The sequence below is a fragment of the Ipomoea triloba genome, chromosome 5, assembly GCF_003576645.1.
Source record: "Ipomoea triloba cultivar NCNSP0323 chromosome 5, ASM357664v1".
Classification (NCBI taxonomy): domain Eukaryota; kingdom Viridiplantae; phylum Streptophyta; class Magnoliopsida; order Solanales; family Convolvulaceae; genus Ipomoea; species Ipomoea triloba.
Genome location: NC_044920.1, coordinates 18,602,737 through 18,617,156, shown reverse-complemented (window position 1 = coordinate 18,617,156; position 14,420 = coordinate 18,602,737). Strand labels below are relative to the sequence as shown.

The 14,420-nt window shown below is 41.0% G+C and overlaps 1 long non-coding RNA gene across 4 annotated transcripts; it reads right to left on the bottom strand.

The window, feature by feature from the left end:
- Positions 1-363: 363 nt before the first annotated feature.
- On the bottom strand, positions 364-2,869 carry LOC116019373. Of its 4 annotated transcripts, XR_004098704.1 has the most exons (6): positions 2,400-2,869; positions 1,891-2,261; positions 1,552-1,797; positions 1,206-1,331; positions 861-951; positions 364-714 (listed from the first exon to the last, which is right to left on the bottom strand). It is a non-coding gene; the product is annotated as an uncharacterized LOC116019373 (long non-coding RNA). The 4 variants fall into 4 exon arrangements; XR_004098702.1 differs by having other exon boundaries at positions 1,206-1,797; XR_004098705.1 differs by having other exon boundaries at positions 861-941; positions 1,206-1,797.
- Positions 2,870-14,420: the final 11,551 nt, after the last annotated feature.

Sequence of the window (14,420 nt, the reverse complement as noted above, 5' to 3'; positions counted from 1 at the left end):
ATCATCCAATCCTCAGCTTAATTTCTTGCCAAACCCCCAATCAATTCTATATATCTGGGCAGTTCCGGCAATTAATGAATTTGTGCTCCTGATTTTTATTTTCCATAATTTCGGATTTTTTATACCTGTGCTTCTAAAGAAGCTGTGAAAATAGAAAAGGAATGCATTTGATTTTCTTACAGATTTATACTCTTCCTCAGTATCTCTGATATTTGTGCGTTTAGAGTATATTTAATCTGAGTGTTATGGAACATGAGTTCTTTAAAATGGTTACTGGGTGATTTATATCAGTTGTTATACAGTGAACACCATAGTCACATAGCTATTTGAGTTTGGATGAACACTATTTACACAATGGCAGCATTTGGTGTGCAATTCATATAAAATGTAATGAACTTTAAACTGGTTAACGTTTTTTGTGGTAGCAATGAACATTTGTCACAAACATGATGACCATTTTCTGCAAGGCTTACCATGCTTTGCATGTGGGGATCCTTGACAAGATTCCTCTGTTCATATGGTTGTTTATTTTTGTTGGGTTTAGTGTGGAATTGATAAGTCGAATTGTTTTGTACTGGACTGCTTTAGGAGATACAAAAGTTCTGGCCGCAATTTATGGATGACAAAGAAGAATGAAAATCCTGAAAAGGCTTGCATTGAGGTCATCTGGAAGCCCAAAAAGTTCTGTGCAACTGCAGTTTCCTTTCAACACAACTGCAGTATCCGTTCAACACAACTGCAGTATCAGCTATGATCATGGTCCACAATATAATTTGCGTACATTTATAGGGTATAAGAGAATAAGAGATACCAAACATATCTAGAGAAAAAAAGGTGTCACAACTATGGAAATAAATTACCTGAGGTGGTCTCTTATTTAAACGAAGACCCACAGCTTCCAAGTTCCAACTCCCTTGTTAAGATTTACCGTGCCCTTCACTCTATGGTTTTCTTGGTTACCGAAGATTGTAAATATAGCAGTAAATTAAAGCCAATAAATCATCAATAACGAAAACATAATTTTAAAGCATTACATATCACTGCAAGATTAATAAAAATCATCCCTCATGTAGAGAATTAAATAATAGTACAAAACATAACATTGACATGCAGTTTAGTGTTAGAAGACAGACATTAAGCCATTCATGAATTATAAAATTTCTAGTATAGGGTACAAAGATAATTAAAGCCATTCATAATTTTACCATTCTCATGTAGAAAATCAGTAATAGGCCTTGCTTGGCCAAGTGCTTGAGAAAGAACAACTTCTAGAGCCTCCATCTTTAGAGGCAAGCGCATGAATTTCTCCCTTAAAACAAATATACCACTATCTGAAAACATGTAACTAAACAGAATGAGATTATCACAGCATGTAACGTTCTAAGGATTTAGAATAGATGCGATGAAGTTACTTCTACAGTATTTTACATGTTTACAGCAAATTATCTAGCCATCTGACACTACAGTTATACTTCTAAATCTGAAATATGACAGTTAGAAAGTGATTGTGCAAGAAACAATCTATATTTAGTGGCTAAAGTGGGGTCAAACCGTCAAAGTGAAAGGAGGATCTGTAACTGCAAGCTTTTGAAGCAATGTCTAAATTATTTCATCACTGCAAGTAGTCAAAAAAAGTTCATCTGCAGTTTGCAAACTCCAGATTAAGTTATATAAAACATTAAGTCCAAAAGACACAAACTGAATGAAATGCAAGTCATGTTTGCCTCTTTCATAATGACATCACAGTACCATTTAAGCTATCAGTCTCTCCTCAAACCATGTTTTGACCTCTTCAACCTGCAAGATCAGAAGAGTTTTAGCTAGAGAAAAATTAGTAAATTAGAATTTATTTCTAGCCTAGAATTTCTAGGACACCAATTCCAAATTAACCTGAGATATCATCAGATGAAGTGATTCTGTACACCATCTGATCTCTCAAACACAACCCCTCATTTGCAAATGGTGATAGATAACTGAAATTCACCAACTCAAATCAGTATAGCAAATTTGAAGTCTCCTACAAGCTCCAAATCTAGTTAGAACAAGCACTAGTCGGTCAAATCATTAACTAGTAATCCTAAAGAAATTAATTATAATTCATGCATTCTATCTAACAAAAAGAGAGAAAAAAAGAAATCACATTCAGATTAACAAATATCAAACTCTTCACGTGGAGATTTTGTTGGAAGCAAAAAGCCCTTCATGGCCATCGAGTGTGACCACCTTTAATCCTACCCTCTGTGTTCCTTCCCTAATGTCACCTTTTCATCCAATTTAATTCACCAAATTAATTTTGCTATAATATTTGAAATAAATCACAAATAAAAGGAAATAAATAAAATAAATAAATAAATAACAAATAAATGAAATACAAAAAAAAAAAAAAAAAAAAAACTTACCGTCTCAGCAGCGGCGGTAGTGAGCGGCGGAGACCGGTGAGCAATGGCGTCGGCAGCAGATCTGAAGCAATGGCGGCGTCGGCAGCTCTGGGAGTTGACGACAATGGCGGTGATGGCAGCGGCTCTCCTCAAACGCGGCGGCGGAGGCAATGGCGTTGGCAGCAGATCTGGAGTCGACGGCGACAGAGCGGCGAGTCAGCGTGGCTGGTGGCGACTCCGGGTAGACGTGGCGTACCAGGCTGGTGGCAACTCTGCGTGGTGGCGTTACGGCGTGGCTGCAGACTGCTTTCGACGAAAATGGCGATAATGGAGTTTCCGCGGTGAAGAAGAAGGCGACGGCGGAGGAACGACAATCCCAGATCTGAGGTGGAGGCGAACGGAAAGCGTGGAGGAGATTAGGAGAATCGTCTAAAATTTCGCTAAGATAAGTGTGGCCAAGGCGAACTTCGTTCCTAGATCGAGGGTGGGAGGTCGACCGACTTTGCGCGGCACCTGTGGAGCGGGTGACACGTAAAATTAAATCATTATTTTAATAATTACTTTCCGTAGAACCTACGCAGACTGGTGCCGCGGAAAGTCAATTATTAAAACAATAATTAACTTTCCCCGGCACCAGCTTTTTGTGGGTGTCGCTTAATTAAAGTAGTTTTTTTTTTTTTTTTTTAATTTGAAGAATGCACTACACCTCTTTTTAATAGGGTAGTGTAAAGTTATATTTATATGGTCAATTTTGTAGTAGTGATTTTTCATAATGTTAAGTTTCGTATTAGTATGCCAAGTAACTCGATGGCACTGTGGCTCTCTCAAATGGCAAGTCTCAATAGGTCATTAGTACTCATAAAAAAAATTAGTACTAATATATAAGATTTTTATATATAGAAACTACGTACATTAAAAAAATAATAAAGAAAAGAAGTGTTTGTTTTTTTGCTGAAAATAATTACCTATTGCTTTTAAAGTTTAAAAAATAATAAAGTTTAGGCGTATGTTTCATAACTGAAACAGACGCCTGTTAATAGGCATCTGTGAGAAACAGATGCCTAAAGTCTGTCATGGGTTATTAGCATCATTATAAAAGGCGTCCATTTTTTCTTCCTCAAACATACACCAATTAGCTTTTCTGTACTATTGTTATTGTGATATTGGAAAACATCAACATTGCAATAAATAGCCATAATAATCACATAATATTATAAGAATTGGGAGACCTAAAACAAAAATGCATCTACTAAAACCACAAGCCCCACTACAAGAAAAATCGCGATTCGCGACGGAATCACGACTGAATTAAATTCCGTTGCAAATTCACGATAGAATCGCGATAGAAAATAATTTCGTCGTGAATTCTGACACAAATAAAAAATAAAACCCGCAAAAACTTGGCGGTAAAAAACTCGCGACCGAATTTGCAACCGATTTTAGTTCTGTGGCGAAATTGCGACAGATTTAGTTTCCATCACGAAATGACAACGAAAATTGCGATGGAATTTATTCTATTGACAAAAATATAGCAATTTATTTGAAAATGAATAAATTTTGCGACGAAATTAACGACGGTATTTTTTCCGTCACAATGTTCACAACCAAAACTAGTCATTTTTTTCCCCTTTATAAAACAAAGCATATTAATATGTTATATGAACATTAATATGAAGTAATTTTAACCTAGCTTCAGCTTCAGCCGACATAGCCCACCTTCTCCATACTCAACTCTCACCATTGCGAAACACCACTACCTTCGCCCCATCGGTCACCATCGCCAACGCTACCATCTCCAAACACCACCGCCTTCATAGTGCGGGACAAGTGGAGAATAGAGATAAGTTTAAAAATTAGAGTGCGGACCTCGCTCCTTCAATTCTCTCGCCTGCGAAGAAGGCCTCACTTCATTTCCCGATTCCATGTTTATTGTAAGTAATTTTCTTTTCATTCATGGATTTAGTTTTTTCCTCATGAATATCTTTGTTTTGACAAACAATTTTGAGAAATTGTGCGATTGTATTGGTAGTATTAACTATTAAAATTCCCCCTTCCTTTTATCCCTTTCTCTTGAAAATAGTGTATTTTTTGCCATTCTAATAGTGCTAATATGTAATAATTCATAAGTTCATATTCAGAAATTAAATAAATGGCTCTGCTTATAGTAAAGTAAATTTGAATTCAAGTTAAATATTGCTACTAGGATGCAGTTATGGTCCATCACTACTTTTCTACAATGTAGCATTGCTGTAAACACACTAATTATATGCTTACTCTTTATAGTTTTTGTTTTTTTTTTTGTTTTTTTTTTTGTTTTTGTTTTTTTTTTTGAGAAACTCATTATAGTTTTGAAACATGGGATACGAAATTTCTACGAATGCCAAATTGAAACTTTTATTATCCTTATAATAAATGAGAATTAATTGCAATAAATATTTTAAAATAACCATTTGAGAACTTAATCAAATTCTCCCATCAATGAGACGCCAATAAATACAATTGTTAAAATACCATGATACCATCATAACAGCAATATTCCAATTGTATTGATTAAAAATTTTAAAATAATGGTAATAAATAATCAAGTCGCACACAATACTGCGCTGAATATTTTCATAGATCTAAGGAGTTTAAGCTTGGGATAGACCTATCTCTTTTATGAAGTTATTTATTTATTTTGTTTTAGCACAAATCTGGAATAGATCTTCTTGTATGGGAAATGGCTAAACCAAATAAAATTAGATTTGAAAAGTTAGGTGAGCCAAATTTCAAACATCTTGAATTTTTTCTGTTGACGCTCATTGAGACGGTAGGTTTCGAAGTTTATGTTCAAGATTCCTTCATCTCCCTGGCCATGGAGAAAAGCCGGTCTGGGACGAATAGTCTCCGGTCGACAGTTCTTGTTTTTTATTTTTTAATTTAATTAAAATGATTTTAAAAATGTATTTTTTAAATCGGTAACCACCATGTTACCTTACTTTAATGTAAGCAGGTCATTTTGGGTTATATTGCATGAGTTTGTGTTATTCAAGGACCCAATTGTATTTTTTGAGTTCGATGGCCTAATTGTATTTTCGTGTACAGTTGAATAGCGTATTTGACCCTTATTCCTATATCTTGATGTCAATAATACTCCTTTTTTCGAACAACACTTTTTTCACAAAAGGCAAACTTGTATTCCTCATAACGACAATTTCTAGTTGTACAATTGGCAAAAGATTTTTGATCCGTTACCCTTTGAAAATCTATCGTAAAATGACTTATATAGTTCTTAATCTAGGTTCTATCAAATGATAGAACATCTACAAAAATACATTAACTATGAATAATAATGACCTACTGTTAAATAGCTGTATGGATCATGTCCACTAAGACGATCGGTTAGACAATCTATTGGAACCATACAAGCCAAATTAATTGTACACCTAATTGATCCCTTGATTCAAAATTGATAATCAATATTACAATAATAATACCAAACATTATTTCATAAGAATAATAAATGAGTAATCAATTATCTTAATTGTAATTGAGTCACATTAATATTAATTAAAGCAATTTCCAGTATTGGTCTTACTGTTATTGTGGCATTGCCAATTTTAGTCCAACATAGGGGTGTTATTGTCTTTTCATTATGCGATCGTCGTCTCCTATACCATTTGCGCTGATTTTCCGTATACATTTTCATCTAGATGGAGTGTAACACCCCGGTTCGGCTATGCCGTATCTCCGGAGTAGTTACCGCCACACCCAGACTGAACCCCACTCGAATACAGATAGAGTTCACTCTAGGTGCACAGGCTAACAGACTAAAGACAAGGATCGTGTTTCTTATCGTCAAAATCCTGTTGGTCCCAAGGGGATGGGGTACAAGTCTAGAGGGGGGGGGTGAATAGACTTGTATAAGATTTTGCAAATCTTTTCAACCTCTCGTGTGTATTGAACTTAGGATGTTTAGGTTCGATACCTCACGAGGTGAAGACAAAATTCAACGATAGCTTGTGGTCAGATTGGAGATTGTTACATTCAACTGTGACTATCAACAACGTCTTGCTTTGGATTAAGCAAGGGAGGTGGAGTATCGGTCAGCGAAAGAAACCTGAGGCTTGAGCAGGTGCTCTCGTGCTGATTACCTGAGGCTTGAGCGGGCTTGGTGATCAAAGGTCAAGCTCAGAGGTGGAGTAACTGGAAGCGGGAGAAAAACCTGAGGAGAGGCAAACCTGGCTGCTGTCCGAGCGAAAGAAACCTGAGGCTTGACCGGGCTTGGTGATCAAAGGTCAAGTGCTCGAGAGGTGGAGTAACTGGAAGCGGGCGAAAAACCTGAGGCTTGAGGCGGCTTGGTGATCAAAGCTCAAGCGCTCGTATGTACAAAGGGAAGTTTTTAGTGCAATCCTTCCAGGGAGTTTCTGGAAGAAGAGTGGAAGTAGGCGGGTTGGCCGAACCACTTAAAAATCTCTCTTGCATTTACTTTCTGTTTTATCTCTCGCTAACTTCTCGATTGCACTGCATATAATCACACCTCTCGAACTAACCCAAACTCGTGCTAACTAAAAGGGGATAACATTTCCGCTGCGCATAAAACNAATCTATTGGAACCATACAAGCCAAATTAATTGTACACCTAATTGATCCCTTGATTCAAAATTGATAATCAATATTACAATAATAATACCAAACATTATTTCATAAGAATAATAAATGAGTAATCAATTATCTTAATTGTAATTGAGTCACATTAATATTAATTAAAGCAATTTCCAGTATTGGTCTTACTGTTATTGTGGCATTGCCAATTTTAGTCCAACATAGGGGTGTTATTGTCTTTTCATTATGCGATCGTCGTCTCCTATACCATTTGCGCTGATTTTCCGTATACATTTTCATCTAGATGGAGTGTAACACCCCGGTTCGGCTATGCCGTATCTCCGGAGTAGTTACCGCCACACCCAGACTGAACCCCACTCGAATACAGATAGAGTTCACTCTAGGTGCACAGGCTAACAGACTAAAGACAAGGATCGTGTTTCTTATCGTCAAAATCCTGTTGGTCCCAAGGGGATGGGGTACAAGTCTAGAGGGGGGGGGTGAATAGACTTGTATAAGATTTTGCAAATCTTTTCAACCTCTCGTGTGTATTGAACTTAGGATGTTTAGGTTCGATACCTCACGAGGTGAAGACAAAGTTTTATGCGCAGCGGAAATGTTATCCCCTTTTAGTTAGCACGAGTTTGGGTTAGTTCGAGAGGTGTTATTATATGCAGTGCAATCGAGAAGTTAGCGAGAGATGAAAACAGTAAGTAAATGCAAGAGAGATTTTTAAGTGGTTCGGCCAACCCGCCTACGTCCACTCTTCTTCCAGAAACTCCCTGGAAGGATTGCACTAAAAACTTCCCTTATTTAGTACAATGACGAGCGCTTGAGCTTTGATCACCAAGCCCGCCTCAAGCCTCAGGTTTTTCGCCCCGCTTCCAGTTACTCCACCTCTCGAGCACTTGACCTTTGATCACCAAGCCCGCGTCAAGCCTCAGGTTTCTTTCGCTCGGACAGCAGCCAAGTTACTCCGCCTCTCCTCAGGTTTTTCTCCCCGCTTCCAGTTACTCCACCTCTCGAGCGCTTGACCTTTGATCACCAAGCCCGCGTCAAGCCTCAGGTTTCTTTCGCTCGGACAGCAGCCAGGTTCCTCCGCCTCTCCTCAGGTTTTTCTCCCCGCTTCCAGTTACTCCACCTCTCGAGCGCTTGACCTTTGATCACCAAGCCCGCGTCAAGCCTCAGGTTTCTTTCGCTCGGACAGCAGCCAGGTTCCTCCGCCTCTCCTCAGGTTTTTCTCCCCGCTTCCAGTTACTCCACCTCTCGAGCGCTTGACCTTTGATCACCAAGCCCGCGTCAAGCCTCAGGTTTCTTTCGCTCGGACAGCAGCCAGGATACTCCACCTCCCTTGCTTAATCCAAAGCAAGACGTTGTTGATAGTCACAGTTGAATGTAACAATCTCCAATCTGACCACAAGCTATCGTTGAATCAACTTTGATGTAGAGCAGCTTTGGTCACCTTCTGGATGTATGACAGTTTAGCTTTGTAACTCTCTTCGAACACTAAGATGTGTTCTCTCGCTGTATTGAATATCATGATGATATTCCAAGTTAAGCACTTTGCACTGGAACGTTTTTATCAGACACCTCTTGTTAACCTCTTGACCTCTTTCACAACCCCAGTTTCTTCTGTGTCTTTACGTCCTTATATATGAGAGTAGAAGAATAGTTCCGTTGGAGGGAAAACTATTCCGTTTGAAATTGGTCTCCCACGCCGAACATGGGTCTTTGTACAATTTCAGCATTTTTCATGGAGTAGTGGTCTTGTAACTTGAGCCTTTTGTTTTGTAGTGAATATTCCATATTCCACTTTCTTGAGTTCATGCTTCACTTGCTTCTTTTGGATAAAGTTACTCTTTTTATGTTCCCATCATTCCTTGTTTGGGGAATCTGACCACTTCAGGATTGGTGCACTTCTTGACCGTTTGTGGTGGAGGTCTGACGTGTCATCCACTTCCGTCCATTTTGAAACCTCCCGCTCAGCACCTCTTCAATATTTTATCTCCATGATATTCTTCTTCTCCAAACTTAGAGTATTTTATCTGCACATGTTGACTAACATTCAGCCTCTTGGAGAAGTGCCGGTTTATCGAGACCATAAAAGATGTCTCGACCACTTGATGTTTCAGTCCCATGTATCGAGAGGTCTATCTCTCGAATATTCTTTACGTCTCGAACTCGATAGGTATATCGAGAGGTCCTTACCTCTCGAACTTGGCTTGTGTCTCGAGACTTAGTTGATGTCTCGTAGACCCTTATTCCTCCAGAGTTGTCTCGTGCCTGCTTCTGATCTATCTGTTTGCTTACAACACGAAAACTTCTAAGTTGTTCAAACAAGTTTACCTTAAGCTTAAATATTTCCCGAGTTGAGCTCAAATTACCCGGTTGTATTTTCGCTCTTAGTTTACTTATCGAACTTACATTGTTTTGCCTATGAATCGAGACTTGGGGATTCTTACTTAACAGTTGGTATCATCAAAACCTATTACATGATGTTCCTAACAATTTCCCCCTTTTTGATGATGCCAACACTTATACTTACTTATATGGCTGATTTGAAAAAGAAAAAGCATTGATTTTATTTTCAGCGCATATGGTAAGTTTGACAACTGATCTACTAAAGCAAGAATAACCAAACTCACGCAACACCCCAATAAAAGATATATATATTATCATAACAGGAGTGTTTTACAGGGCTTTAGCAGAAAAGAGAGAAGATAAAGAACAACATCAAATTCGAATGCATGTAGACATCGAGAGCTTACTGCTTATTCGCTTTCCTCTTCTCGTTTATGGCTGCTCGTGTCTTGTGGAGGTCTTCAAAGTTCACCTGCTCTAGATATTCGTTTGATATATCCAGGTGAAGGTAATTGACAAAGGCTTCACCTATGAAGTTGCCTTCAATCACCCCATCTCTCCACCATTCGATGCATTCCGGAAGAGTGAGACCGCTATGAAGAGCTAAGTCAGTTTTGGTAAGAAGACTTACTATGATTCCATGAAGATATTCGTTTGAGTCTTCTTTGGTCCCTGCCTTGTAGCTCTGTAGGAGTAGCTTGTCTCTCTTCTCTTTGGCTGTTTGTTGTTCTTGTTTCTTTCTTCTGATTTCCTTGTCTTCTTCTCTTCTTTCTCCTATTTCTAGTGAACGCTGGATCCTTAACATATCTGCTCTTTCAGCTTCCTCCATTTGTTTTCTTGTTGACTTTGGAACTTTTGGAGGAGGAGGAGGTCCAGCTGGTTCACTTGCCGCCCTCTTCTTGCTGGTTGAAGTCCCTCCCTGAGTCTTCTTTTCCCCCTTGTTGGCATCATAGCGGAGGGAAAGTAAGGAGGACAAACCGTCGAAGAGTGCATGGATTTGGGCAGGCATTTGGTGCGACAGGTCAGTGAGTATGGTTTGCATCACATCCTGTCGAAGTTCACTTGAGCGTTGGTGGGCTTGAAGTTCTGCTCGTAACTCGGCGAACTCAGTTCTCATCCTTTCAGTCTCTGCTCGAGCTACCGCAGCCTCATCCGCAGCCCTTTGTGCTGCATTCTCAGCCCACACTGCTTGTTCGAGAAGTTCTTCGTGATTGGCTTGGGAGTCACCGGAGCCAGTCACAGGAATTGCAGCGTTTCGAACAACAGCAAGTACATGCTCAAGTTGAGCCATCCTCTGAGATTGATCAGCCATGAATTGACGCACCTCGCCAATGAAAGCTCGTTCGGCCTGTTGATCAAAGTCCGAAGAAGAAGGAGAAGAAGATTGAGTGGTACCTCTAGTCGGAGGGGACTTGGGTGCTTCCAGATTTCCACCCATGACTTGCATTCGTGATTCCACCTCTCGACTGACTTCCTGAGGTTCAGCAGGGACACTGGGATCAGAGCTCGAAGGTAGCTCCATATCAGGTGCTTCCCGGTTTCCACCTGAGGGATGGATCACTTCTTGCTCTTCACCTCCCGAACCTGGAGCCTCAGCTTCAGCTGCTGGTAAGGTAGGATTGGCCAAGGTGGGAGTCTCTGCATCAGATGCTTCCCGGTTTCCATCTGATTGAGGTTCCCCCTCAACACTACCTCTCGAACCAGTGCTGGGAACGTGATCATCTACTGGAGGAGTTGATTCATCGGCAGGTGCTTCCCGGTTTCCACCTTCTTGAACCTCAACTCTCGAACCAGCAGGGTTCTCCTCATTCTGCTCTTGTTGCTCACTTGTTTGCACTTCAGTATGCTCTGGTGAATCTGGAATATCTATTATCTCAGGAGCAACTGGTGCACTCCACCTTTCCCTATTAACCATATCGATGGGAAAGCCTGGGAGTTGGAGCAACAAAATTTCACCCTCTCGAACTGTCTGAGCTTCATCTGTTGCATTCGAGGGTGTGGACTCAGGTGGTGGCAGTAGTAAGACAGAGTTAGGTGCCACCTCATGTGCTTCAGAGGTCTCGGATTCACCTCTCGAAGCTACCTGGTCTTCTAGAGCAGATTCACTCACTTGGGACAAGGGGATTGCTGCAGTTGGAGTAGGAGTGTCAGCATCATCTCGAGCAACCCCAGAGGTCTCTCCTGGACCTCTCGTGTGTTCTACACTTTGTCCCAAGGATATTGCTGTGGCAAGCCTGATATCCTCTCGAAATTGAGCATCTAGTTCAGGATCTTCTTCAGGCTCGGCTTCATCTTCTTGTGCATCAACAGCTATGCCCTTTCCTTTGTCAGATCGACCAAGATTACTCCTGATTACTTGCATCTCATGGGCACGGTTTTGAAGCTCGTCGGCTGGGATTTCAGTGAGATCTAACCAGTTTAGTGCAAATCGTTCCTCAGCCTCCATCTCTGCTGCTCTTGAGATCAATTGATCAAAGGGACCTGTTCTCCAGTTGATCCAGCGAAGTACTCTGGAGAAGTCGTCCAAACTCGATACATTCTCAACACTTTGATTCAATCGAGATGTGATTTCAGCATTCAGCTCATCAGAGTCAGCAGGTAGGATTTCTGTTGCTGATGCACACTCCACAGCTTGTTCAGTTATCTCTCGAACAACCGAGAGATCATGTGTCAACCTATCATTCAGAAAAGCTTGCACTGGGTTCCTGACCACAGTGCCCTGACCATCAGCAGCCACCACACAGTCTAGATCTTCAGCTGCTGGAATATCTACCTCTCGAACCACCTGTCGTGGTTCCTCAACAATACCCTGTACTGGATCACTGATCCCAGTACCTTCAACTTCTCAAGCCTCCTCTTGAGGCAAACCAACAGATTCATCAACATCCTCAGCACCATCAACAGCAAGTATATCAACACTTAAAGTTCCTGACAGGGACTTGGTAGGGGGCACTCTCTCAACCTCAGTGGCCAGTGTAGCCTGAGGTTCCCCCTGGGCTTGTGCCCTGTCCTCAAATGGTACTTGTATAACGGACGGTGTCACCTCTCGAACCTGGGTGACAGCAGCAGTCTTGGTCCTCTTGGCCTTCCTTTTCAATTCAACCCTCTTGACTAGGGTGTCCAAAAGCTCGTCATCAGAGCGCTTCTCCTTAGCTGGGGCTTTCCTTTTGCCCCTTCCCTTAGGCTTTGAGGGTGAAGATGCATCCTTAGCACCTTTTGCCTTAGCTTGAGGTTTCGTTCTACCCATATAGGTATTCCGATGAACCTCTCGCCCTTCCCTCAGTTCGAAGCCCTTCAGTCTCAATAGAAATTGAACAACAAAGCCAAAACCAACCTTTTTGTAGATTGTCAGGTCGGAGTTGGAAACTGAGCTCTGCACTTGGTGTTTGAGGCAGTCGAAGATGATGTGAGCCCAGTCCAACTTGTTGTTGTTCCAGATGGCGTGGAGGATTTTCAGAGTGTCCAGATTGACTTCGTCTGTTCCGGACACCTTGCCGAGGATGAATTTTATGATGAGCTCGGCGGCTAGGGCAAACCTCTCCTTCAAATGAAATCTGCGGAGGGCAGAGGATGCTCTGGGTGGTGCAGTCTCCAATCGGATTTTGTCCCAAAACTCCTGCTTATCCATGTTGTAGTCCGATAGGTGCTTGACTGCCTCCTCCGACGTAGCAAAGTCGAATGCTGCTCGTAAATCACCCACAGAGATTGTTATGTCTATTTCGTTGAAGCGGCTTTCAATCTTGCCCTTCGTGACCTTGGCATGAGCGAACCATTCTGTGTAGTCGAGGTCATGAATGGTTCGGTAGTCATGCGTCATGTACCGCATTAGTCCTGCCTTCTCAAATTTCTTCAAGACTCTCTCCGCCATTGTTGGATTTGGCGAGTGGGTGATGAAGCCATCTTTGTCAAGGATGCTTCCCGCCTTGACTTGTTTAATCTGAGAGCGTATGTGGTCTAGCTCTCTCTGGTATGCACTGGAGGATGAAGATGAAGATGAAGAAGATGATGATTCAGACGCCATTGAAGAAAGTTTGTGTGTTTTGGAGGGAATGTGTACAGCGTCTAAGGATTTGGGGATTTTGGGTATATGGTTTTGAGTTTGAATCCGGGTAAAGAAGAAGGATTTTGCTTTTATATTAGGCGGATTCGGGTTGGATATATGGGTAGGGTTGAGAGTTTGACCCGTGGAAGGATCCCGGTTGATTTAAAAGATGTGAGAAGTCAGAAATACCCCTGATAACGGTCAGCTTATAAGGTATTTTGGTAAGGGTATTTCGGTAAAGTATAGAACGGTTTAAGCTTTGAGACAGTGGAGTATTGATATTTTAAAATAAGCATGCTCCCACTAATCAAGATAATGCCCTTAAGTGCGAAAAACCGTCAGTAACCGATGACCACGTGGCTAGCATTTATGTCCAAAGATAGCCGTTCCACCTCATATATCCGTTGAGCTTATCAAATTCACCTTTCGAAGGTGAATGATCTTCCTCATGAGTTTAAGGATCTTCCCCCTGAGTGATTGATCCCTAAACCTCCTTATTCTTCCGTCTTGATCTGGTTAAGGATCTTCCCCCTGAGTGATTGATCCCTAACCCTCCTTATTCCTCCATCTTGATCTGGTTAGGGATCTTCCCTTTGATCCCTAACCCTCCTTATTCCTCCTTTCAGAGATATCAGTTTGTTACCTTTCGAAGTGACCTCTCGAACTACCCTTCTTCGAGACATAATGTATGTAGACAAACTGATCGGGTGACCTCTCGAACTACCTTTCGAACACAGATTGCGAGAGAAACAAGTTTGATTCATTTAAAAGATATCACTTGGAACATATCCTTAAGTTCATTTAGTGATTTCCAGATACATTACATATGAATCAATATCCTATTAAATTCCCTAGAAACTTTTGTTTGGCCTTGGTCAGCCTAATAGGAATCTATCGTTAAGGCAGGAACTAGCCATCTAAAGTCCTATTTGTCTAATAACAGAACTGGGGGTGGCTATTCCCTTTTCTTGTTCTTCTCTCCGGAGCTGCTTACTATAGTTGGGAGTGACCATCTTCATCGCTAATCCTCTTAATGTCTTTGGATTAGGTATGAT